Raw genomic sequence first — 24751 nt, 5'->3', positions numbered from 1 at the left:
CAGCTGCTGAGCCGCGAAGCAATGGTTCAGGTTCAGTTGCGTCACCCTTACGCCCGTGGTTTCGCAGCCGGCTTACCGGCTGGGCACCTGGGGCCTCCCATAAAGTGTTTGGCGTCCCGTTTCCCGGAACATACCATGCACTTGGGAGACTCCCCACAGTCCTTTGCTTTATGGCCTGCACCTCCACATCGCCTGCACAGCTGGCTCCTATCGGGCCCCTTGCAGGTCCAGGACTTATGTCCGCCCTCGAAGCACCGGAAGCAAATGTCTGGTTGCTGTAGTATGCCCAGAGGACATACCGACCAGCCGACCTTCAACTTGCCCTCTTTCAGGGCCAGGTTAGCGTCCGCCGACGGTAGTCGGAAGGTAGCTACCTGGGTCCCCGCCGGACCTTTGCGGAGGCGGATTGACTCCTTAGCCACCTCCACCCCGCACTTCGCTTTAAGGGCTTGTGCAATGTCGCACCCCTCAGTGATTTCGTCCAGGTTTTTAAGCTGGAGAGTCACTTCTGAGGTGAGTGCCCGCACTTGCACCTCCTTCCCTAGGACCTTTTCGGCTACCGTTTTGTAGGTAGCCCCCTTGTTCTTGGCGTCCTTCCGGAGCTCAAGTATCATCTCGCCAGTGCGAGATCGGCGGATACTCCGCACATCCGCCCCCAGATCCTTGAGCTGGGTTTCCCCCCTCATCTTCTTCAAGACTTCTGAGTACTTCGACCCATCTGTCTTGAGTATGAGGGCATCACCCCTACTCCGCGCCTTTTTGACCTTTTTTGGTCCTCTGGCTGCTCCGCCATCCTGACGCGTCGCACCTTCCCGACGCTTCCTACCCTCTACGGTAGTCCAAGGATTGCCCGTAGCCTCCACCTGTGCCTTTTCCGCGGTGGACCTTGAACCGGTTGGCGTGTGTTCCCGTGGGAGTAGCACGACCAATCGTTTCTTGGTGTTCCCGGGGGCCGTTTCCCCCGGGGACTGCCTCGTTCGCTTAGCGACCTGCCCCGTGGAGCAGACCGACGCGAACGAGGGGGCGTCTGTCTGCACCTCTTTAGATGCAGTCGCCCTCCCGGTCCTGGCCGCTTTCTCGGCCGCCTTCACCCGAGCTACAAGTTCTTCGTGCTCCTTTCTGGCTTCATCAATGGTGCTCCGAAGCAGGGGGAGGCTCTGCTTCAGGTCGCCAGCGATGTTTCGCCTGTTCGCCGAGAACTCGATTATGGCATCAAGTTGTTCAGACAGCGCCGCCACTCTTGGCCGCGTGTCCATGCACCTTTCGACGGCCTTGACTAGCAAGGGACCGTCCACCGAGATGTCTGGTGTGGACACCGACGGATTCGCCGTTTTTCCACCTCCAGACTTCGCCGCATCCGTCTCCGCCTTCTTCTGCGGAGACCGCTGGATGCCACCTCGTGCGAAGGGATTTGGTAACCCCTCCACACCCGTCTCTTTTTGGTTCTTCGAGCTCATTTTTGTTAATTGGGTCCCCCTTCCAGCCGCTATCCTTGTCCATAGATGAGAAGTCGCTTGTATGGTCCCATGGTAATCTATGCCGAAGCAGTGAGGCCATGGGTAAGGGGGGTCGCCATAGTACCTTATGAGCACTATGACGCCCCCGCCCGCGTAAGTCAGGAAAGGGGCATCTTGTCCTAGGACTAGTTCCCCCCCATCTGATCCTTCTCTGCCTGATTCCCACCAGGCAATGGACGCGGAACGTACTGGAAGGCCTGCCAGGTTTTACGGGACGGAGACCCCTGCACCGGGTACCATCTCGCCGTTTCAAGCCGCTGTCACGCGACTTTACTAAGGGAGCTCGATGCAGGTGCCAGCCCTTGGTCGTGGTTCCTTAGCGTATCCGACTCGAATCCGTTTCGTTCGCTGCCAGTTGCCATAATTGGGACCTTACTGGCGTCGGCCCCAATGGACGGGGGAGTGCATTTGGTTGATGGGAGCGGCACTACTCGCTCCGTCAGAGATGCTTCCGGGTAATTGTGGCATTTACGAGGAGTCGACGGCCCAGTGTCCGACTTTCACCACCCCTAAGCAATCTCCCGCTGCTGGTCCAGGGCTGTTAGGTACTGTCAGCGGTCGCCCTCATATAACGTGACCTTAAGCCTGTATCAGACTAACCGTCGTAGCGGTTGACCGTTACAGTTCCGTTCCTTTTCGACCAATCAGAGCACAGCGGTCGACCGTCGCTTGTTGTTGTTGCAAAAAATAGAATCTTTTCTATTTTTGCCGCCGACCGTTCCCAACGGTGGCCGGCTGCTGCCATTGACATGGCAAAGGCAAACGTGCCTCTTCACACCTACACAAAGTTTGGCACACACGACAGCCAGTCAAAACATTAATAGCACCGGCAACGCTGCTTGGCGATGTCCAATTTCGACAAACGGGAAGGAAAAAAAGAAGTTTTGTTTTGATCGTGCGCTAGGAACTTTTTTTAAATCTGTGTTTCGTTATATTCGATGCAGAAATGGAATGTCTCTATTCCGGGTTCCTCCGGGGCATTTAGATTGTTCCGGTAGTGGCCAATGCAGTCTGTGTTCAGAAATATGTATTCATAAATGTAAAGTCTCGCACTACGAGTTCCTTCGGGATATCCAGTTTGTTCCGGAAGTGGCCAATGACGCCTAAATTTAAAAATATGCCTTTTGAAAGATTCCAGATGAAAAATCCTGGAGATATAGGTGCCACACGCTATATTTTTATGCAGAAACGTAAATGTTCCCTGAGACAGGTTCCTCTGAGGATATCCAGATGAGAAATAGCCATTTCTCGATGAGCCCTTTGCCGATTCCTGATCTTGATGAAACATTCACTTTAGAATTATTTTTTTCATCTATGCCAATGATGCAAATAAGCATTTTTATCAGGTAACCAATTATCAAATCCATCCAAAAATTCGCAGGTTTGTCATGCATACCGGCACTTGCCTATCCTACTTATTTTGACCCATGTACATATGCTTACTAATTTGTAAACATTACAAAATATGTCGAATAAGTTCCGAAAAAATCGTTGCAATTCTCAATTATAGCCAATAAAAGATAAATGTAAGATTAGGTTTGAGTTTTATATCAATTCATTTTTTGTTTAAAAGCAAATACAAACTATTAATATAATAAAGTGTTAAATGTATATAATAGTGTTGGTGTCTCCGTTTATGGCAGAACACACAATTAGATTCTAAATTAATACTACCTAGTAAATAATTAATTCATCACATAAAATCCTATTTGAAAAAAAAGACACTAATCTTCATCTGCTTGGGACATTCGAATTCATATTTTTAATAAATAACTAACTAATAATACTACTTCTAACTCACTAACTAATAATACTACTACTAACTCACTAACTAACTAATAATACAACTAACAATGGCAACTATACAGAAAACCGATATTAAGCAGATTGAACGTATTTAGAAACTCGTACTTCTGCTATCGGTCTGTCCCCAGGCTTGAAGCCAAGTGCTTATATTAAAATTAGCACACCACTCGTCGCAACAATCAGCTGACAGCAAATACCTGTAAAAATATAGGACGACGTATTAGTATCCGGTGAAAGCCATATATTCACGAAAACCTACCGCTGAACAGCAGTATTGCCTTGCTTTGCTAGCACCAGCGATTCAACATCATCCGGCGGTGCTGGACGTCGAAATTGTAATAATAATTTGTTCAATCGAGAGCATACCAGTCTGGGTGCAGCACTTCTGCAAATTCATGCTCCCGATCGGAGGCTTGCATTTTTCATCATCAGGATAGGTCCAATAGCGAAGGACATGACCATGCAGCCGATACCAGCGCTGATGCCGTGCTCCGATCCCGGATTCATCCTCGAACATCGTCGATACCTTCCAGAGGACGACTGGATTTTGTGTCCAGTTTGATCGCTGGATTTCCTACGTTCAAGTGAATCAGCATCACAAAACAAACACTACGCGAACACGACAAAAACCCGCAATCGCAGCAGCAAAAAAAGCGGAGTCTGACCGTATGACTATATTCCTCCGGAGAGGCACGAACGGTCAAGTTTTTTTCACTTACACTGGAACTATTTCTTACAAACGAAACACAGATTTAATAAAAACAAGTTCCTAGCGCACGATCAAAACAAAACTTCTTTTTTTCCTTCCCGTTTGTCGGAATTTGACATCGCCAAGCAGCGTTGCCGGTGCTATTAATGTTTTGACTGGCTGTCGTGTGTGCCAGAAAGAGAAGCACCAATTTTTTTCGATAAGTCTCTATATGTGACTTTGTGTAGGTGTGACAATGACAGCAGCCGGCAACCGTTGGGAACGGTCAGCGGCAAAAATAGAAAAGATTCTATTTTTTGCAACAACAACAAGCGACGGTCGACCGCTGTGCTCTGATTGGTCGAAAAGGAACGGAAAGGTAACGGTCAACCGCTACGACGGTTAGTCTGATACAGGCTTTAAATATTATTAATAGGGTGTTGTATCATGATCGGACCAGTCAGGAAATGTACAATGATCGGACCATTTTTTTATGCGAGATTTCTCAACTATTGAATAAAATACTGTATCAAATATGTACCCGCATCATCAAAAAACTTCTTCTGATGATGTTCAGAAGGTTTCATTCAGGTTACTTAAGTATTTCTATTATTAAAAAAGTTTAAAAAAATTGGTCTATTTAGCACAATTTGCCCTTACAATTGTCACCAAGTCTCGTTTTCAAGCAGTGATTTTAGAATCGAATATTTAAAGATTGCAGCATATTTTCCAGTAATATGCTTCTGTAACATTTAAATTCAATGTAGGAACACTTTTTATATGAAATATTTGCTTTAAAGTTTGAATTATTGGTGAAACGCGAAATCCTGTTTTGTATCATGATCGGACCAGCATTGAACCATGATCGGACCAACTTAGTTCTGAGACATCACTGCTTCACCATGCTTGATATACTCAATGAAGGAATTCACGTTTAATTCATTGGAACAGAATAAAAATGATGAAGCTTATTTTTTATAGAATAAAACCTCTCAAGAACGACGTAAGGTTCGCAAACTGAAGCAAAATTTATTAAAACTTCACTATAAATAGTCCACTATGCTTCAAATAGGGAAAATATAACTCTGTGTCATCCTTATTTAGGAAGCACTTTTTCCCGCGAATTTTCGAACAGTTTACGAGAGAATGATAAATTAAAATAGGGTGTCGAACGTCTTCGCCAGTGGTTTTCTTCGGCAGTTTTTCTGCAGCAATCTTATACGAAAGGGGGCCGAAGAAAACCACTGACGAAGACGTTCGATACCCTATATGAAAATTTATATGTGACGTTTTGCGTGGAATATTTTCACGATTATTTTGAACGGTAAAATGATTTCGCGAAGGTGAGGGAGGTTTAAAAATTGATTGATATATGATCTAATGATAACATGTATATCGAATTTATTTTTCAGTAACAATCTGTTTCGCTCAAACTGTGAATCGTCGCATCACGGTACTCCAATTTTTCCATTTTTTGCCGATAACGTTCGTGATTGTGATAAATGCGTGAACGTGTGGACGATCTGTTTAGATGACTTTACGCCGTGAATAGTTGTAGAAAAGAGCGAGACGTCTGTGCAAGCGCGGCAGTGTTTTTGTAATAACCTATTTCAATTCATGTTTTCAGCCATTGAAAGGAGCACAATAACAACTATTTATATGTCATGAAATATTCTAAAAAAGTCCATCACTTTTGGGGACACAATATAATGGACACTGTATGCTTTTCGAATCCGTTTTAATTATTATTTTTTTGCGTTTTCCACTTTAAAAATTTGAAAATTTCAGCTAAGGAAGGCAGTCAACCGATATTTTCTTCACATGCCTCTTGTTGTATTTTAAAATTCATTTTTATTAATCTCACATTATGCATGATCATATCTACAATGTTTCGATGACTATATGTGGAAAATGGTTGCTCTGCAATGTTGTTATAATAACTTATTTCAATTATTGTTTTCAGCCGCCGAAACCAGCACAATAACTACTATAGAAATGTCATGAATTAGGTCCAATATAAGTTCACCTATTTGAATGTTTCAGCTATGCAAGGCAGACAACCGAGATCTTCTTTACATGCCATATTACTTTTTATTGTATTTTAGAAATCATCTGCATTAATCTCACATTATATATATATATATATATATATATATATATATATATATATATATATATATATATATATATATATATATATATATATATATATATATATATATATATATATATATATATATATATATATATATATATATATATATATATATATATATATATATATATATATATATATATATATATATATATATATATATATATATATATATATATATATATATATATATATATATATATATATATATATATATATATATATATATATATATATATATATATATATATATATATATATATATATATATATATATATATATATATTTTTTTTTTTTGTTTCAGGTGGAGGGGAAATTTGCATCCAAACCCCTGAGGTGACCAACCTCAGGGAGTGTGGGGTTGGTTTGAATCAGTGACCGGACCCACTAAAACCCCTCCAGTCTCCAGCCCATAATACTCCCCGGGACCACCGCTAGGTATTGCTTCGGGGAGCGGCTTTTGTGCTCTGTGCACCCTCTTGGTTCTATAGATCTCTTTGCTAACTTAGCTAACTAACCTGGAGACTGGCCGTTAGCTAACACTGGCGTGTCGGTGGTCAACCTGTCGCCTGTTTTGCAATTCTAAAACTATTTGAGAGGCGGCTGTACAAACCGCCCTCCAAATGTTTGGGTCTTTACACATCCTCCGAACTAGGTTGTCCGGAGTGGTGTCTGGCCCGCTCACTACCATCATGTCGCTCCGCGCATGCACAAAACGAGGGCACACGAAGAAGACATGCTCAGCAGTTTCTTCCGCATCCGCGCACTCGGGACACATGGGGGACCCCACATGCCCGAATCTGTGTAGATACTGCCTGAAGCAACCATGACCTGACAGAATCTGTGTCAAGTGGAAGTTAACTTCTCCATGGCGCCTCCCGACCCATCCGGATACGTCCGGAATAAGTCGATGCGTCCATCTACCCTTTGCGGAATTGAACCATTCCTGCTGCCATCTGATCATCGAGAATGACCTTCTGGTGCCTCGTATACCCCTTGTGTCACGTTGATCGAAGCATTCTACGTCCTCCTTAATGGCTATGCTGATAGGCATCATGCCGGACAGGACGCAGATTGCGTCGTATGACACTGTACGGTACGCGCTCACAACCCTCAGGCACATGAGCCTGTAGGTACTTTCCAGTTTTCGACGATGACTGTTGGTACCTAACGCTTTGGACCACGCTGGCCCACCATACCTAAGTATGGACGAAACCACGCTGGCAAGTAGTTTACGCTTGCTGCCATATACCGCTGAGCTATTGGACATCATTCGAGATAGTCCTGCAGCGGCCGTTGAAGCCCTCTTACAGGCATAGTCGACGTGACTCTTAAATGTGAGCTTATCGTCAACCATAACCCCCAAGAGCTTTAAGGAACGCCTTGAGGTAATGGTGCAGTCACCGACTCTGACCACCGCCTGTTGCTCTAATTTGCGGTTGTTCACAACCGTAACCTCCGTTTTATGGTGCGCTAACTCCAGTTTCCTAGAGTGCATCCAGTCTTCGACCTTGCGTATGCAGTGCGCGGCCGTCAACTTCTGCATGACTGCTCGAAATAGATCGGGGGCCACTTTCATGGCCGTCCTGATGGCCAAGTTCGGGATTCCATCCGGTCCCGGTGCCTTGCTCACCTTTAGGGAGTTGGCGATCACGATGAGTTCCTCATTCATAACCCTTACCTCCTCCACAACCTCTGCACGACTGCCGTCTCTCACGGATTGGATGCCCGGCAGGTTGGCCGACCATCCCTGGTCTGTGTCTGAGATACTGGAACGTCGGACGTGAGACTCAGCAACCGGAGGCCGAGGATTTGGCTCGTGTCGTGGAAAGAGTCCCTCGATGATACGCTCCAGCATCGCTGGTGATCGCTCTGCAGGCGCCAACACGCCTTTGGTCTTCGCCATTACAACTCTGTAGGCGTTGCCCCACGGATTCGTATTGGCACTCGCGCATAGCCTATCGAAGCAGGCCCTTTTGCTCGCCTTTATCGCACTTTTAAGCGCCGATCTTGCAGATCCGAATACTACACGGCGCTCTACCCTCTGTGCATCGGTACGTGCACGTTGCAACATCCGTCTTGCACGGAGGCACGCGCTACGGAGGTCCGCTATCGCGTCGGTCCACCAGTATACCGGTGACTTACCATTCCTAGGTTGGCGGGTCCTAGGCATGGTGGCGTCGCACGCCCGCGATAATGTGGCAACTAATTGGTCAGCACTCGGGCGGAGCCAACTGCCCCCCTCGCGCTCTCTTCTCATTGCTTCTGCAAATACCTCGGCATCGAAATGCGATGTCTTCCACCCGCGGACGGTCGGAGTATTGGCTCTACCCGTCGCATGCCGCCTCACGTTCTGGACTACGCTATAGCAGACCGACTGGTGGTCACTATAGGTGTAGCCATCGTCTACCCTCCAGTTCACGATCAGTCCTGGGCTGGAGAACGTCACGTCGATGATCGACTCCGCACCATTTCTGCTGAATGTACACTTGGTTCCAACGTTGGCCAGATCTAGGTTGAGCTTTGCCAGAGCTTCCAACAAGATCTGACCCCTCCGGTTCGTGCGGCGGCTTCCCCACTCAACAGCCCAAGCGTTGAAGTCGCCCGCCACTACTAAGGGTGTTAGTCCCGTCAGCTCCATAGATAACAAATCGACCATCTGGGTGAACCTTTCGATAGACCAACGCGGCGGAGCATAACAACTGCAGTAGAACACTCCGTCCACCTTGGCAACCGCGTATCCTTCATTTGAGGTTGACACAACCTCCTGAACCAGGAACTTGCTGGTCGTGCATATGGCCGCCGTACTGGACTTATCTGCAACCCAATTACCGTTTCCGGGAGGAATGCAGTAGGGGTCCGATACGATTGCGATGTCCGACCGCGACTCAGACGCTGCTTGGTATAGCAGCTGCTGTGCCGCATAGCAATGGTTCAGGTTCAATTGTGTCACCCTCACGCCCGTGGTTTCGTGGCCGCCTTACCGGCTGGGCACCGTGGGCCTCCCATAAAGTGCTTGGCGTCCCGTTTTCCAGTACATACCAAGCACTTGGGAGGCTCCCCGCAGTCTTTAGCTTTATGGCCAGCACCACCACAACGCCTACATAACTGGCTCCTATCGGGCCCCTTGCAGGTCCAGGACTTGTGTCCTCCCTCGAAACACCTGAAGCAAACGTCCGGCTGCTGGAGTATGCTCAGGGGACATACTGACCAGCCAACCTTAAGTTTGGCTGTCTTCAGGGCCAGAGTTGCATCGGCCGATGCAAGCCGGAAAGTGGCCACCTGGGTCCCCGCTGGACCCTTTCGGAGGCGAATTACCTCAGTGGCTACTTCCACTCCGCACTTCTCCTTGAGGGCCTGTGCAATATCGCACCTCTCGGTGATTTCATCCAGGTTTTTGAGCTGGAGAGTCACCTCTGAGGTGAGTGCCCGAATTTGCACATCTTTCCCGAGGACCTGCTCGGCTACCGTCTTGTAGGCAGCGCCCTTGTTTTTAGCATCCTTACGGAGCTCAAGGATCATCTCGCCGGTGCGAGAACGACGGATGGTCCGCACATCCGCTCCCAGATCCTTGAGCTGGGTTTCGCCTCTCATTTTCTTCAAGACTTCGGAGTACTTGGACCCCTCCGTCTTGAGTATGAGGGCGTCGCCCCTGCTTCGCGCCTTCTTTCTCATTTTTGGACGATTTGTCGCCTTCTCGTCGTTGCGCTTGCTGTCTTTTTGGCGCTTCCTTCCTCCCACGGTAACCCAAGGGTTTCCCGTAGCTGCCACTTCGGCAGACTTTTCGGCGGACTTGGAGGCCGTTGGTGTGCTATCTCGCGGGCTTAGCACAACCAACCGTTTCTTGCTGTTCTCGGGGGCTTCCCCCGGAGACTGCCTTGCTCTTTTTGCGGCTGACCCGGAGGCGCAAACCGCTGCAAACATGCAGGTGTCCGTTTGGACCGACTTCGTCGCCCTTCCGGTCACCTCCGTTGCATTCTTCTCTGCAGCCACCGCTCTTGCCTTGAGCTCGGCGTGCTCCTTCTTCGCAGCATCGACGGAGGACCGAAGCATGTAGAGAGCCTGCTTCAGGTACTTCGTCGTGTTGGTGCGACTTTTCGCAAACTCGATTATGGCATCGAGCTGCTCCGACAGCGCTACTACCTTCGGTAGCGTGTCTCGCTGTCTTCCGACCGCCTTAATCAACAGTGGACCAGTCACTGCGATGTCTTGCGTCGATCCGGTAGGCGTACTGCCTTTGCCGTCTTCTCAGGCGTCCTTTACTGCATCCATCTACGCCTTTCTCGGCGGAGACCTCTGGATGCCTCCTCGTGCAAACGGGTTTTTCAACCCATCTGCGCCCAATTGTTGATCTTCATTATTACTGTTCATTTTTGTTAAGTGGGTCCCCCTTCCAGCCGCTATCCTTATCCATACTGGAGTGGTCGCCTATCTGGTCCCATGGTAGTCTATGCCGAAGCAGTGAGGCCATGGCTAGGGGCGGCTGCCATAGCGCCTTATGAGCAACTATGACACCCCCGACCGGCGCAAGTCAGGAAAGGACATCTGATCCCAATCCTGCCCGGTTCCCACCGGGCAATGAATTTGGAACGTACTGGAAGGCCTGCCAGGTTTTACGGGACGGAGACCCCTGCACCGGTTGTTGTCTCGCCGTTTCAAGCCGTTGTCACACGACCTTACTAAGGGAGCTCGGCGCAGGTGCCAGCCCAGAATCGTGGTACGAAAACGAAATCCGACTCTTATCATATGGCGTTGCGACCAGTAACCGTAATTGGGAACTTACTGGCATCAATCCCAATGGGCGAATTAGTGCATTTGGGTGGTGGGAGCGGCACTATTCGCTCCGTCAGAGCTGCTTCCGGATAATGTGGCTTTTGTGAGAATTCGGCGGCCCAATGCCTGAGTCTCACCACAACCTAGGCTAGCTCTCGCTGATGGTCCGGGACTGCGTTCTTGCAGTTAGCACTTCCGTGGCCTACGGTAATCGCCAAATACCGACCCGTGGTGGCATACAGCTCTGCCAAATATATATATATATATATATATATATATATATATATATATATATATATATATATATATATATATATATATATATATATATATATATATATATATATATATATATATATATATATATTTATATATATATATATATATATATATATATATATATATATATATATATATAAATATATATATATCTATATATATATATATATATATATATATATATATATATATATATATATATCTATATATATATTTGTATATATATATATATATATATATATATATATATATATATATATATATATATATATATATATATATATGTGTATATATATATATATATATATATATATATATATATATATATATATATATATATATATATATATATATATATATATATATATATATATATATATATATATATATATATATATATATATATATATATATATATATACCAGCAAGTTCCCGGTCCAGGAGGTAGTGTCAACCTCAAATGAAGGATACGCGGTTGCCAAGGTGGACGGAGTGTTCTACTGCAGTTGTTATGCTCCGCCGCGTTGGTCTATCGAAAGGTTCACCCAGATGGTCGATTTGTTATCTATGAAGCTGACGGGACTAACACCCTTAGTAGTGGCGGGCGACTTCAACGCTTGGGCTGTTGAGTGGGGAAGCCGCCGCACGAACCGGAGGGGTCAGATCTTGTTGGAAGCTTTGGCAAAGCTCAACCTAGATCTGGCCAACGTTGGAACCAAGTGTACATTCAGCAGAAATGGTGCGGAGTCGATCATCGACGTGACGTTCTCCAGCCCAGGACTGATCGTGAACTGGAGGGTAGACGATGGCTACACCTATAGTGACCACCAGTCGGTCTGCTATAGCGTAGTCCAGAACGTGAGGCGGCAGGCGACGGGTAGAGCCAATACTCCGACCGTCCGCGGGTGGAAGACATCGCATTTCGATGCCGAGGTATTTGCAGAAGCAATGAGAAGAGAGCGCGAGGGGGGCAGTTGGCTCCGCCCGAGTGCTGACCAATTAGTTGCCACATTATCGCGGGCGTGCGACGCCACCATGCCTAGGACCCGCCAACCTAGGAATGGTAAGTCACCGGTATACTGGTGGACCGACGCGATAGCGGACCTCCGTAGCGCGTGCCTCCGTGCAAGACGGATGTTGCAACGTGCACGTACCGATGCACAGAGGGTAGAGCGCCGTGTAGTATTCGTATCTGCAAGATCGGCGCTTAAAAGTGCGATAAAGACGAGCAAAAGGGCCTGCTTCGATAGGCTATGCGCGAGTGCCAATACGAATCCGTGGGGCAACGCCTACAGAGTCGTAATGGCGAAGACCAAAGGCGTGTTGGCGCCTGCAGAGCGATCACCAGCGATGCTGGAGCGTATCATCGAGGGACTCTTTCCACGACACGAGCCAAATCCTTGGCCTCCGGTTGCTGAGTCTCACGTCCGACGTTCCAGTATCTCAGACACAGACCAGGGATGGTCGGCCAACCTGCCGGGCATCCAATCCGTGAGAGACGGCAGCCGTGCAGAGGTTGTGGAGGAGGTAAGGGTTACGAATGAGGAACTCATCGTGATCGCCAACTCCCTAAAGGTGAGCAAGGCACCGGGACCGGATGGAATCCCGAACTTGGCCATCAGGACGGCCATGAAAGTGGCCCCCGATCTATTTCGAGCAGTCATGCAGAAGTGCCTGGATGACTGCCTCTTTCCGGACAGGTGGAAGCGACAGAGATTGGTGCTGTTGCCGAAGGCTGGGAAACCGCCAGGGGACCCATCGGCATACAGACCTATCTGTCTGCTGGACACTACGGGCAAGGTGCTTGAGAGGATTATCCTCAACAGACTGGTGAAGTACACAGAGGGTGTAAACGGTCTGGCAAGTAACCAGTTCGGCTTCCGGAAAGGTAGATCCACGCTGGATGCTATTCTCTCTGTCACCAAGACGGCAGAGGTAGCACTCCAGCGTAAGAGTTGGGGCATTCGCTATTGCGCAATCGTCACGCTTGACGTGAAGAATGCATTCAATAGCGCCAGTTGGGACTCCATAGCGCTCGCGCTTAGGAGCATCCACGTACCGGTGTCGTTGTACAAGATTTTGGAAAATTATTTCCAGAATCGGGTACTAGTTTACAACACGGAGGAGGGTCAGAAGTGCGTCCCAATCACCGCAGGGGTACCGCAAGGTTCCATCCTGGGCCCGGTGTTGTGGAATGTCATGTATGACGGGGTGTTGAAACTAAAGTTCCCTGTAGGGGTTGTGATCGTCGGTTTCGCAGACGACATCACGCTAGAGGTCTACGGCGAGTCGATCGAAGAGGTCGAGTTGACGGCCGCGCACTGCATACGCAAGGTCGAAGACTGGATGCACTCTAGGAAACTGGAGTTAGCGCACCATAAAACGGAGGTTACGGTTGTGAACAACCGCAAATTAGAGCAACAGGCGGTGGTCAGAGTCGGTGACTGCACCATTACCTCAAGGCGTTCCTTGAAGCTCTTGGGGGTTATGGTTGACGATAAGCTCACATTTAAGAGTCACGTCGACTATGCCTGTAAGAGGGCTTCAACGGCCGCTGCAGGACTATCTCGAATGATGTCCAATAGCTCAGCGGTATATGGCAGCAAGCGTAAACTTCTTGCCAGCGTGGTTTCGTCCATACTTAGGTATGGTGGGCCAGCGTGGTCCAAAGCGTTAGGTACCAACAGTCATCGTCGAAAACTGGAAAGTACCTACAGGCTCATTTGCCTGAGGGTTGTGAGCGCGTACCGTACAGTGTCATACGACGCAATCTGCGTCCTGTCCGGCATGATGCCTATCAGCATAGCCATTAAGGAGGATGTAGAATGCTTCGATCAACGTGACACAAGGGGTATACGAGGCACCAGAAGGTCATTCTCGATGATCAGATGGCAGCAGGAATGGTCCAATTCCGCAAAGGGTAGATGGACGCATCGACTTATTCCGGACGTATCCGGATGGGTCGGGAGGCGCCATGGAGAAGTTAACTTCCACTTGACACAGATTCTGTCAGGTCATGGTTGCTTCAGGCAGTATCTACACAGACTCGGGCATGCGGGGTCCCCCATGTGTCCCGAGTGCGCGGATGCGGAAGAAACTGCTGAGCATGTCTTCTTCGTGTGCCCTCGTTTTGTGCATGCGCGGAGCGACATGATGGTAGTGAGCGGGCCAGACACCACTCCGGACAACCTAGTTCGGAGGATGTGTAAAGACCCAAACATTTGGAGGGCGGTTTGTACAGCCGCCTCTCAAATAGTTTTAGAATTGCAAAACAGGCGACAGGTTGACCACCGACACGCCAGTGTTAGCTAACGGCCAGTCTCCAGGTTAGTTAGCTAAGTTAGCAAAGAGATCTATAGAACCAAGAGGGTGCACAGAGCACAAAAGCCGCTCCCCGAAGCAATACCTAGCGGTGGTCCCGGGGAGTATTATGGGCTGGAGACTGGAGGGGTTTTAGTGGGTCCGGTCACTGATTCAAACCAACCCCACACTCCCTGAGGTTGGTCACCTCAGGGGTTTGGATGCAAATTTCCCCTCCACCTGAAACGAAAAAAAAAAAAAAAAAAAGTATATATATATATATATATATATATATATATATATATATATATATATATATATATATATATATATATATATATATATATATATATATATATATATATATATATATATATATATATATATATATATATATATATATATATATATATATATATATATATATATATATATATATATATATATATATATATATATATATATATATATATATATATATATATATATATATATATATATATATATATATATATATATATATATATATATATATATATATATATATATATATATATATATATATATATATATATATTGTTACATTAACCCAATTAAATCATGGTCATATCACTTATCAAAGTGAATCCTGATCAAAAACCCACCCCACTAAAAAAATCCCTTCCGTTGTCTTTGTAGGGGTGCAGAGGTATACTCGGTCTCTAATAAAGCAAAGACATTTCAACATTCCTTCCTTATTGAAGGCTTCGGGCGGTACTGGCATAACTCGAAATTTAGAGTTCCAAGTGAAACGGGATTGAAAAGTTACCTTTATCGTCTCCAAGAAATCTATGAGCAAGTTATAAACTTTCAAAGACACAACGACTTATAACTCAGTTTTTTTGTGGATTTTGAAACAAGTCTTTGTGAAATAAAACTTAATCATATTTGGTATCATTTGACTGCAACATGGAAAACTTTTGAGTTGTGCCGGTGTTGCACGAAACCGACGGTATCGTTTCATTATTCCTCGGCAGCTTTGCCCGCACACAGTGGAATAAAGAAATTCGCTATAAGTAACATTCACAGTGAAGCAAGTGTGCAAAAATGCTATGGAGAAAAATTCTAAAAAACTAACTTTTTTTATTTATTCATTTGTTTCTTGAACTTATGTTCCACTGAATTATGAAAGTGCTTTATTCTACTCAAAATGTCATTTAGTTGTATCTGACAAAAAAAAGGATTTGTAACTTGCAGTCAAGGTCTAAACACAATTGATACGTTGCGGCTGCGTTTGCGGCAATTTGACAGTTAGTCCATACATTTTCTGTCAAATTAATGTCAACGCAACGCAAACGTACCCATTGTGCTTGGGCCTACATGACAGTAGTGTATGCGTTGGTACACACAAAAAACCTACTTTGGTGTACCTTAGTTTCAGAGTTTTCTTGGAAAAAAGCCAATATGAATAACTTTCGTTTGTTCTGCGCGATACTGAGAGACAGACAACTAAGCAAACTTTATATGGAAAGAGAAAAACAGTAAATATGGCATCCCTTTGCTGATATTCTATTCCAAACAATTCTAGCAACCTTAATAAATTTCGCATGACTTTTCATACGCAGTAGAAAGTGTAATGAAATATTGAAACTTTGTAAGGATATATTACTAAATTTCAAAGTTCATTCATATAATGTTTTAATTTCCAATGCATACGAGCATGGCGAACACATTATTCGTTGAAACCATAATTGCACTTGATTTATGAAATTTATACTGATTGCAACACACATTCTGTACGAAAAGTAACACGCATGAATTTGTTTAATTTGGAAAAAACACTTGGAGCCTCGATTTGACGGTTCATTTGGAGTTTTTGACCTCACTCTTTGCGTATCTGTTTATAACACCGTCAGTAATATAGACCATATCATGGAGATGTCATTGATTAGCTGAGTTTGACAGATAACGGTTGGTAACTTTGCTTACCTTCAGGCGATGTAGTTTAGTTCTCAATTGGGTCCTAAAGCTATACCAGTTTTTATATATCATTTGAAAAAGCCGCGTTTTCTGAGCAAAACGTGATTTTAAAAAAATGTTTATCGTTGTCCTTCGATTTTTAAATGAAGAGTAAAAAACTGCTCGAAAGGTCTAAGTTGAGGTTTGGCCCATGTACGGTATATGAGAGATCTGTCATTTAAGGCATTTCGAGCAGTTTTTTATATTTCATTTAAAAATCGAAGGAAAACGATAAACATTTTTTTAAAATCACGTTTTGCTCAGAAAATTGCACTCTTTCAGCTGATATATAAAAATCAGAAAACCGTTTCAAACTTTAGGACCCAATTAAAGCAGATCATTTCAACTGTGACCAAAATGCCCTTTAAATGTTTTGCGTGAGGGGCGAGTAGTAGTAGTAGCTGAATCTCCCAATTGTTCTCGAGGTACAATCCTGGTCTAACAAACCAGTCGTCGTAGTCTCGGCTCGGGAGAGACTGTAAGTGTCAGTAGGATCGTAGCGCTAACGCAATTGTCCTGTACACTAATCAGTTGGCTACGAAGTCTGTGTATAATACATGGAAGATCGAGTTCCGAGTCGGAATGTAGCACCAAGGTTTTGCTTTGCTTTGTGGGGTCATATAAATTAAGCAGCATCTTCACCATGCACACGATTGCTTCACCAGAAAAAAACAAGTCGAAAGCGTAAATAAATTTACCACTAACTGTCAAAAACGTGAGGTTAGAGAGATTCGGTGAGATGGTCTATATATTCCGAAGGTTCATTAGTGATGACGATTCGTCAGAATTATACCTTGTGTTTTGACGAAGCAGGAGTGCGCAATCAAACTGTTTACAAATGGTACATACGATCTCTTGAACTTTCAACACTCTTTTCGAACCGTTTTTAATTATTGTTCTGGAGAATTGTTGAAACGGGCTCGAAGTTGAGTTGTCCCGTGATGACATAAAGCATTTTTCGCGAAAAAAGGGTTGATTATTGATGTATACACTATACTTCCAGTTTTGGTTAGTCATTACCTTGATTTATGATCTAAAAACAAGTAGAAAATCGATATACGAAAATTCAATGAGAACATTATACATAACACAGTGCAACAAAAATTTACTTTTTTTCTGGCTTTTTTATTTTGATGAAGAATTTCTTAAATCTTAAATCGGACAAAAACTGACTTCAAAACGGTGATTTTACGAAAACAGTTTTGGCATGGTTTTAATATGAAATCACCGAGCAAAAAAATATCAAGTACCGTAAACTGGGGTGACTTTGATCACCGGGGTGACTTTGATCACTGTACCTCTTTTTTGGAAATGTGCTAAAAAAGCGCTCGTAGTGCTTAGGATTTGTCGTAATCTTCACTGATTGTGTGGATATGTGTCTGCACTGCTACTATTCATGAATTTCGTGCTATTTGAACAGTGTTTTTCATGCTAAAATATTAATTGAAAATAAAGTGTATTTTTGGCGATTTTTGTTGCATACAAACAATCAGTTCAAGCAGATTCAAAACAACAAGTTGCAATACGTAAAGTTGTTTTATTTTGTTCCCAGATTAGTTCTTAAGACGAACAAATATTATAACAATGCATTTCATTGTTATTTTTGCAAGTTTTTCCTCGAAGGCAATGTTGAGTCCCCATTCTGTGCCGAACACGCATCAGCATCGGTTGTGCTTCGAAATCGCTCCGATAAATTTCAATACGTGTGTGCAAGTGGTGGCATTTTTTGACCGGTGTCTTTTGTCTAGATTGCTGTATCGCAAGGTCAAGCGCCTTTGTGTTACTGTGTCGCTTTGTAGCTGCCTGCTGTCGAACGATTTGGTGGTGAGTGCAGTGCACTCCAACACGAAGGAGAAAAAGAAAGGAAGGTACGTGCTTCTTGTCTGTCCCATCGGCGCGCTAGGTTTAGCGCGATGGATGTAGACCCCCCACCTCCCGCACCTCCATCCTCGAATCCCCTTGACCCTGTTCCTCCTGCCCCCCCTCCTAATAATAATTTCTCAGCTCCCCCACGTGTCAGATTGTATCCAGATGGATCGACTCTTCCGGTGGCAGTTTACCTCAGGCCTAAAGCGGGGCCGAAATCGAAATCTTTAAACATTCTACAGATTTCAAAAGACCTGACGTCACACTTTAAAACTGTGACTGAAATTTTAAAAATCAGGCCGAACAAGCTCCGTGTCGTGGTCAATGACCTTAAAGGGGCCAACGATATAGCTTGCTCCGAGCTTTTTACACGGGAATACCGTGTCTATGTACCCGCTAGAGATGTGGAGATCGACGGTGTCGTGACCGATTCGAGTCTGTCCGTCGAGTGTATATTGAAAAGTGCTAAAGGGTGCTTTAAAAACAACACATGTCCCGATGTGAAGGTGCTCGACTGCAAGCAATTGCGGTCGGTATCGATCGTCGGTGACAAAAAAGTTTACACTCCGTCAGACTCGTTTCGAGTTACGTTCGCCGGGTCTGCACTACCAAGCCACATCTCGATCCACCGGGTTCGTCTCCCTGTGAGGCTATACGTTCCCCGCGTCATGAACTGCACTCATTGCAAGCAGTTAGGCCATACAGCCGCCTACTGCTGCAATAAGGCACGTTGTGGCAAGTGTGGGGAGACTCATGCGGAAGATTCTTGCAGTGTTAACGCTGTAAAGTGTATTCACTGCGGGGAAAATCTGCATGAGCTCTCGACATGTGCGGTGTACATGCAGCGCAGGGATAAAATAAAACGGTCTCTCAAAGAGCGTTCAAAGCGTTCCTACGCTGACATGCTGAAGAAGACCGTTACCACTTCTCCCGTTACTTCGAACCCCTTTGATCTGTTGTCCTCTGATGAAACCGATTCTGACGATTCACCAGCGGAAACATCCTATGCCAATCCTGGGGAGTCTAGAAAGAGGAAAAATATTTCCTCTCCTAAACTTCCCCGAAAAGGTCCTAAGATTTCCCAAAGTGAAATGAATGGTACAAACAAACCTAAAAATGCAGCGGAAAAACCGAAGCAAACCCCTCCTGGGCTTGCAAATTTAAAGTCCCAGAAGGAGCTCCCAGCACTTCCTGGAACATCTAAAACCCCAGTTGTTCCTTTTGCACATCCAGTTGAAAAATCAAATGCTGGACTGGTGAAATTTTCTGACATTATGGACTGGATTTTTGAAACCTTCAATGTACCCGATCCAATAAAAGATTTTCTTACAGCATTCCTCCCAACAGTTAGAACATTTTTGAAGCAGTTGACTGCTCAATGGCCTCTCCTTGCAGCGATCGTATCCTTCGATGCCTAATTCATCTGCCTATGTGAAGGATTCTATCTCTGTCTTACAGTGGAATTGTAGAAGTATTTTACCAAAAATTGATTCGTTTAAAGTTTTGATAAATAAAAACAAATGCGATGCATTTTCCCTTTGTGAAACTTGGCTAACTTCGAATACTGATCTAAACTTCCATGATTTTAATATTATTCGCCTTGATCGAGACACCCCATATGGAGGAGTACTTCTAGGGATAAAGAAGTGCTATTCTTTCTATCGTATTACCCTCCCCTCGATTCCAGGCATCGAAGCTGTCGCATGTCAAATGACAATACAAGGTAAAGAGCTTTGTATTGCCTCAATATATATTCCTCCCAGAGCACAGGTTGGGCAACGGCTGCTCTTTGATTTAATAGAACTTCTTCCCTCGCCACGTTTGATTTTGGGAGACTTTAACTCTCATGGCGTGGCTTGGGGTTCCCCTTCTAATGATAACCGCTCCTCTTTAATTTATAACCTTTGCGATAACTTCGACATGACTATTCTAAACAACGGTGAAATGACACGTGTCCCGAAACCTCCAGCGCGCCCAAGCGCTTTGGATCTCTCTTTATGTTCGACGTCGCTACGGTTGGATTGCACATGGAAGGTAATCCTCGATCCTCACGGTAGCGACCATTTGCCTATTCTTATTTTTATTACCAACGGGTCAACTCGCATGCGGCCAATTGACATTCCGTATGACCTGGAAGTTATACGAGGAAATGGTTTCAGAAGCTGTCGAGTCGATTCAACATCATCCACCACTTGAAGAATACAACCTCTTCGCGGGCTTGATCCTCGACGCCGCGTTCCAAGCCCAAACGAAGAAATATCCCGGCGTAACGATCAAAGAACGGCCTCCCACTCCGTGGTGGGACCAAGAGTGCTCCGATGTCTACACGCAAAGATCCGACGCGTTTTTGGCCTATCAGGAGAAAGGTATACCTGGCGACTATATACGGTATTCGGAGCTTGATACTAAGCTTAAAAGCTTGGCTAAAGCAAAGAAACGCGGATATTGGCGTCGGTTCGTAAACGAGACTTCGAGGGAGACATCGATGAGCACTCTTTGGAACACAGCCCGAAGAATGCGGAATCGCGTAACGGTCAACGAAAGCGAAGAGTCTTCAAGTAGGTGGATATTTGATTTTGCCAGGAAAGTATGTCCGGACTCTGTTCCTGCGCAAAACTTTGTTCGCGATGCGTCTCCGGGCCACGACGCGATAGAATCACCTTTTACGATGGCAGAATTTTCAATTGCCCTCCTTGCCTGTAACAATAACGCGCCTGGGTTAGATAGAATCAAATTCAACTTGTTGAAGAATCTACCCGGCAATGCCAAGAGGCGCTTGTTGAACTTGTTCAATAAGTTCCTGGAGCAACATATTGTACCGCAGGATTGGAGGCAAGTGAGGGTGATCGCCATCCAAAAACCGGGAAACCCAGCCTCTGATCACAACTCCTATAGGCCGATTGCAATGCTATCCTGTATCCGGAAATTGATGGAGAAAATGATACTCCGTCGTTTAGACCACTGGGTCGAATCAAATGGTCTACTGTCAGTTACTCAATTTGGTTTCCGCCGTGCCAAAGGGACGAATGATTGTTTTGCGTTGCTTTCAACAGATATCCAGCTGGCGTATGCTCGCAAAGAACAAATGGCGTCTGCGTTCTTGGACATTAAGGGGGCTTTTGATTCCGTTTCTATTGACATTCTTTCGGGCAAACTTCACCGACAAGGATTTTCTCCAATTTTGAACAATTTTTTGCACAGTTTGTTGTTCGAAAAGCACATGCATTTTACGCATGGCGATTTGGCAACTTTTCGAATTAGCTACATGGGTCTTCCCCAGGGCTCATGTTTAAGCCCCCTTCTTTACAATTTTTATGTAAATGACATCGACGAATGTCTGGCAAATTCATGCACGATAAGACAACTTGCAGACGACAGCGTGGTTTCTGTTACAGGAGCCAAAGCTGCCGATTTGCAAGGACCATTGCAAGATACTTTGGACAATTTGTCTGCTTGGGCTCTACAGCTAGGTATCGAATTCTCTCCGGAGAAGACTGAGATAGTAGTTTTTTCTAGGAAGCATGAACCTGCTCAGCTCCAGCCACAATTAATGGGTAAAACGATTTCTCAGGTTTTGGTACACAAGTATCTTGGTGTCTGGTTCGACTCTAAATGCACCTGGGGTTGTCACATTAGATATCTGATGAAAAAAAGCCAACAAAGAGTGAATTTTCTTCGTACAATAACCGGACAATGGTGGGGAGCACACCCGGGAGACCTTATAAGGCTTTACCAAACAACGATATTGTCTGTCATTGAGTACGGGTGTTTCTGCTTCCGCTCCACAGCAAACACACATTTGATCAAACTGGAGCGAATACAATATCGTTTTTTGCGTATCGCCTTAGGTTGCATGCAATCGACCCATACGATGAGTTTGGAGGTCTTAGCTGGAGTTCTACCATTGAAAAACCGCTTCTGGAGCCTGTCTTCTCGTATTCTTATCAAATGTGAGGTCTTGAACCGTCCTGTGATTGAAAATTTTGAAAGGTTAATCGAACTTAATTCTCAAACCCGTTTTATGACATTGTATTTCAATCACATGTCACAAAATATTAACCTTCTCCGAATATTCCAAATCGTGTCAACTTATTAAATACTTCTGATTCTACTGTGTTTTTCGATACATCCATGATAGAAGAAACTCGTGGAATCCCGGATCATTTACGCGTGCAGCAGATCCCCAAAATTTTTTCCAATAAATATCGAAACATCAACTGCGACAATATGTTCTACACTGACGGATCACTTATCGATGGGTCCACTGGCTTCGGTATCTTCAATAACAATTTAACCGTCTCCCATAAGCTCGATAATCCTGATTCTGTTTACGTCGCAGAATTAGCTGCAATTCAGTACACCCTAGGGATCATCGAAAAAATGCCCACGGACCATTATTTCATCTTTACGGATAGTCTCAGTTCCTTTGAGGCTCTCCGATCGATGAAAGATGTTAAGCACTCTCCGTATTTCCTGGGGAAAATACGGGAACATCTGAGTGCTTTATCCGAAAAATCTTTTCAGATTACCTTAGTGTGGGTCCCTTCTCACTGCTCGATACCGGGCAATGAGAAAGCGGACTCTTTGGCTAAGGTGGGCGCTACAAACGGTGAAATTTATGAAAGACTAATTGCTTTTAATGAATTTTTTGCATTTGTACGTCAGAATACGATCATCAGTTGGCAAAATTCTTGGACCAGAGGGGAACTGGGAAGGTGGTTACATTCCATTATACCCAAGGTATCGACGAATCCGTGGTTCAAGGGGTTGGATGTAGGTCGAGATTTAATTTGCGTGATGTCTTGGCTTATGTCCAATCACTATAGTTTTGATGCGCATCTCCGTCGTATTGGGCTCGGAGAAAGCGGTATCTGTGCCTGTGGTGAAGGTTATCACGACATAGAGCACGTTGTTTGGTCATGCCCTGTCCACCGTGACGCCAGGTCTAAATTAGTAGCTTCCCTTCAGGCCGGAGGTAGACGGCCAGCTGTTCCTGTTCGTGATGTCTTGGCGAGCCGTGACATACCCTACATGACCCTTTTATACATTTTCCTAAAATCCATCCATGCCCCAGTCTAGTCCCTTTCCCCTCCGTCTACACCCAAAAAAACGACAAGAACACGTTTGAACCTTAAGCAGAGGTTTTGGAATCAACAAATGCACCCCACACGAATCCACCAGGACCTGAGAACCCGAGGCCTTCAGTGATAACTTGGCTCAGCGGCACATACCATAGGCCACTTGAACACCAGCGAACAACAACAACGAACCATAACCAGCAACTAGCCCCCGCACAATACCTTCAGGACCCGAGAATTACAAGCCCCTCTTCCAGCTCATGACATCGTGGCTCAGTAGAACAAATCCATACATGCTGCATATTCATGGCCATTCGAAGAGCATCAGACGACCATCAAACTACAAAACAGTGATTGAATAATACATCCTAGTTTTAAGACAGACTTAATTTCAGCTCGTAGTCGGCAGCGAGGATAAAAAATTTGCTTTAAGATTTTAAGTCTTCAGATATAATTGGCGCCGTTAAACATTAAATTGTATTTGTGCCGTGTCAAATAAATGATATGAGAAAAAAAAAGTTGAGTCCCATTAATCTCCACAGCATATTACATATTTCTTCTTAACAAAAACCCAAGACGTGAAGTAACATGCAAATTTGGACAATTGCATAAGTCATATTTCACGTGGACTGGTTTTTGATGATTTTAGACCACCTTCCCTCTCAGTGGATAATCATTCATAAATATTCTAAAAATTTTGTATGAATCTTGGACATTTGTCAAAATAAACTGTTCACGTAGAATGTGAATGGCCCTCAAATCGCTTTCCATACTTATGAACTCGTTTAAGGCTGTTTAATTTAGTGAAAGTAGCAAAGCGTTACTCCATATTCATCAAATTAATGTAGTGATCAAAGTCACCCCGGAATGATGATTGGTCTAAAATTTTTAGAGCTTATTTAGAAACAGCAAAATCGTTACTAAACTTTTGAAGTAGTGACTGAATCTTTCTCAATGCATGCCAGTACTTATTTTAAAAATATCAAACAATATTGTTTTTAGTATATTCCGAAAATATTTAAGATACAATCAAAAAAGTGATCAAAGTCACCCCAGTTTACGGTATGTAGAGCGTTAATGGATACGCTAATATCTAAATACAGATTTTTATGTTTCGACCGGACCTGACCAAGAATGCAACCCTCTTCCCGCAAAAGGGGGTAAATGTTGATTTGTTGTTATTGTACCTTTGAGTATCGCTTACACTCTTGATATTACATTGAACAGATTTCGAAGAAGATAATTCTACGTCGAGATCAACCTATGACAGTATTGTAGGGAAACTGGGGT

General features: G+C 44.6%; 1 protein-coding gene across 20 annotated transcripts in view; it reads right to left on the bottom strand.

Annotated features, from left to right (window-relative positions):
* Positions 1 to 24751, bottom strand: part of LOC129732121 (innexin shaking-B) — a 234823-nt gene that overhangs the window by 78560 nt on the left and 131512 nt on the right. The gene's annotated exons all lie outside the window — the stretch shown is intronic.

This window comes from Wyeomyia smithii, chromosome 3 (assembly GCF_029784165.1).
Source record: "Wyeomyia smithii strain HCP4-BCI-WySm-NY-G18 chromosome 3, ASM2978416v1, whole genome shotgun sequence".
Classification (NCBI taxonomy): Eukaryota; Metazoa; Arthropoda; class Insecta; order Diptera; family Culicidae; genus Wyeomyia; species Wyeomyia smithii.
This window is presented reverse-complemented; position numbering and strand designations above follow the sequence as displayed.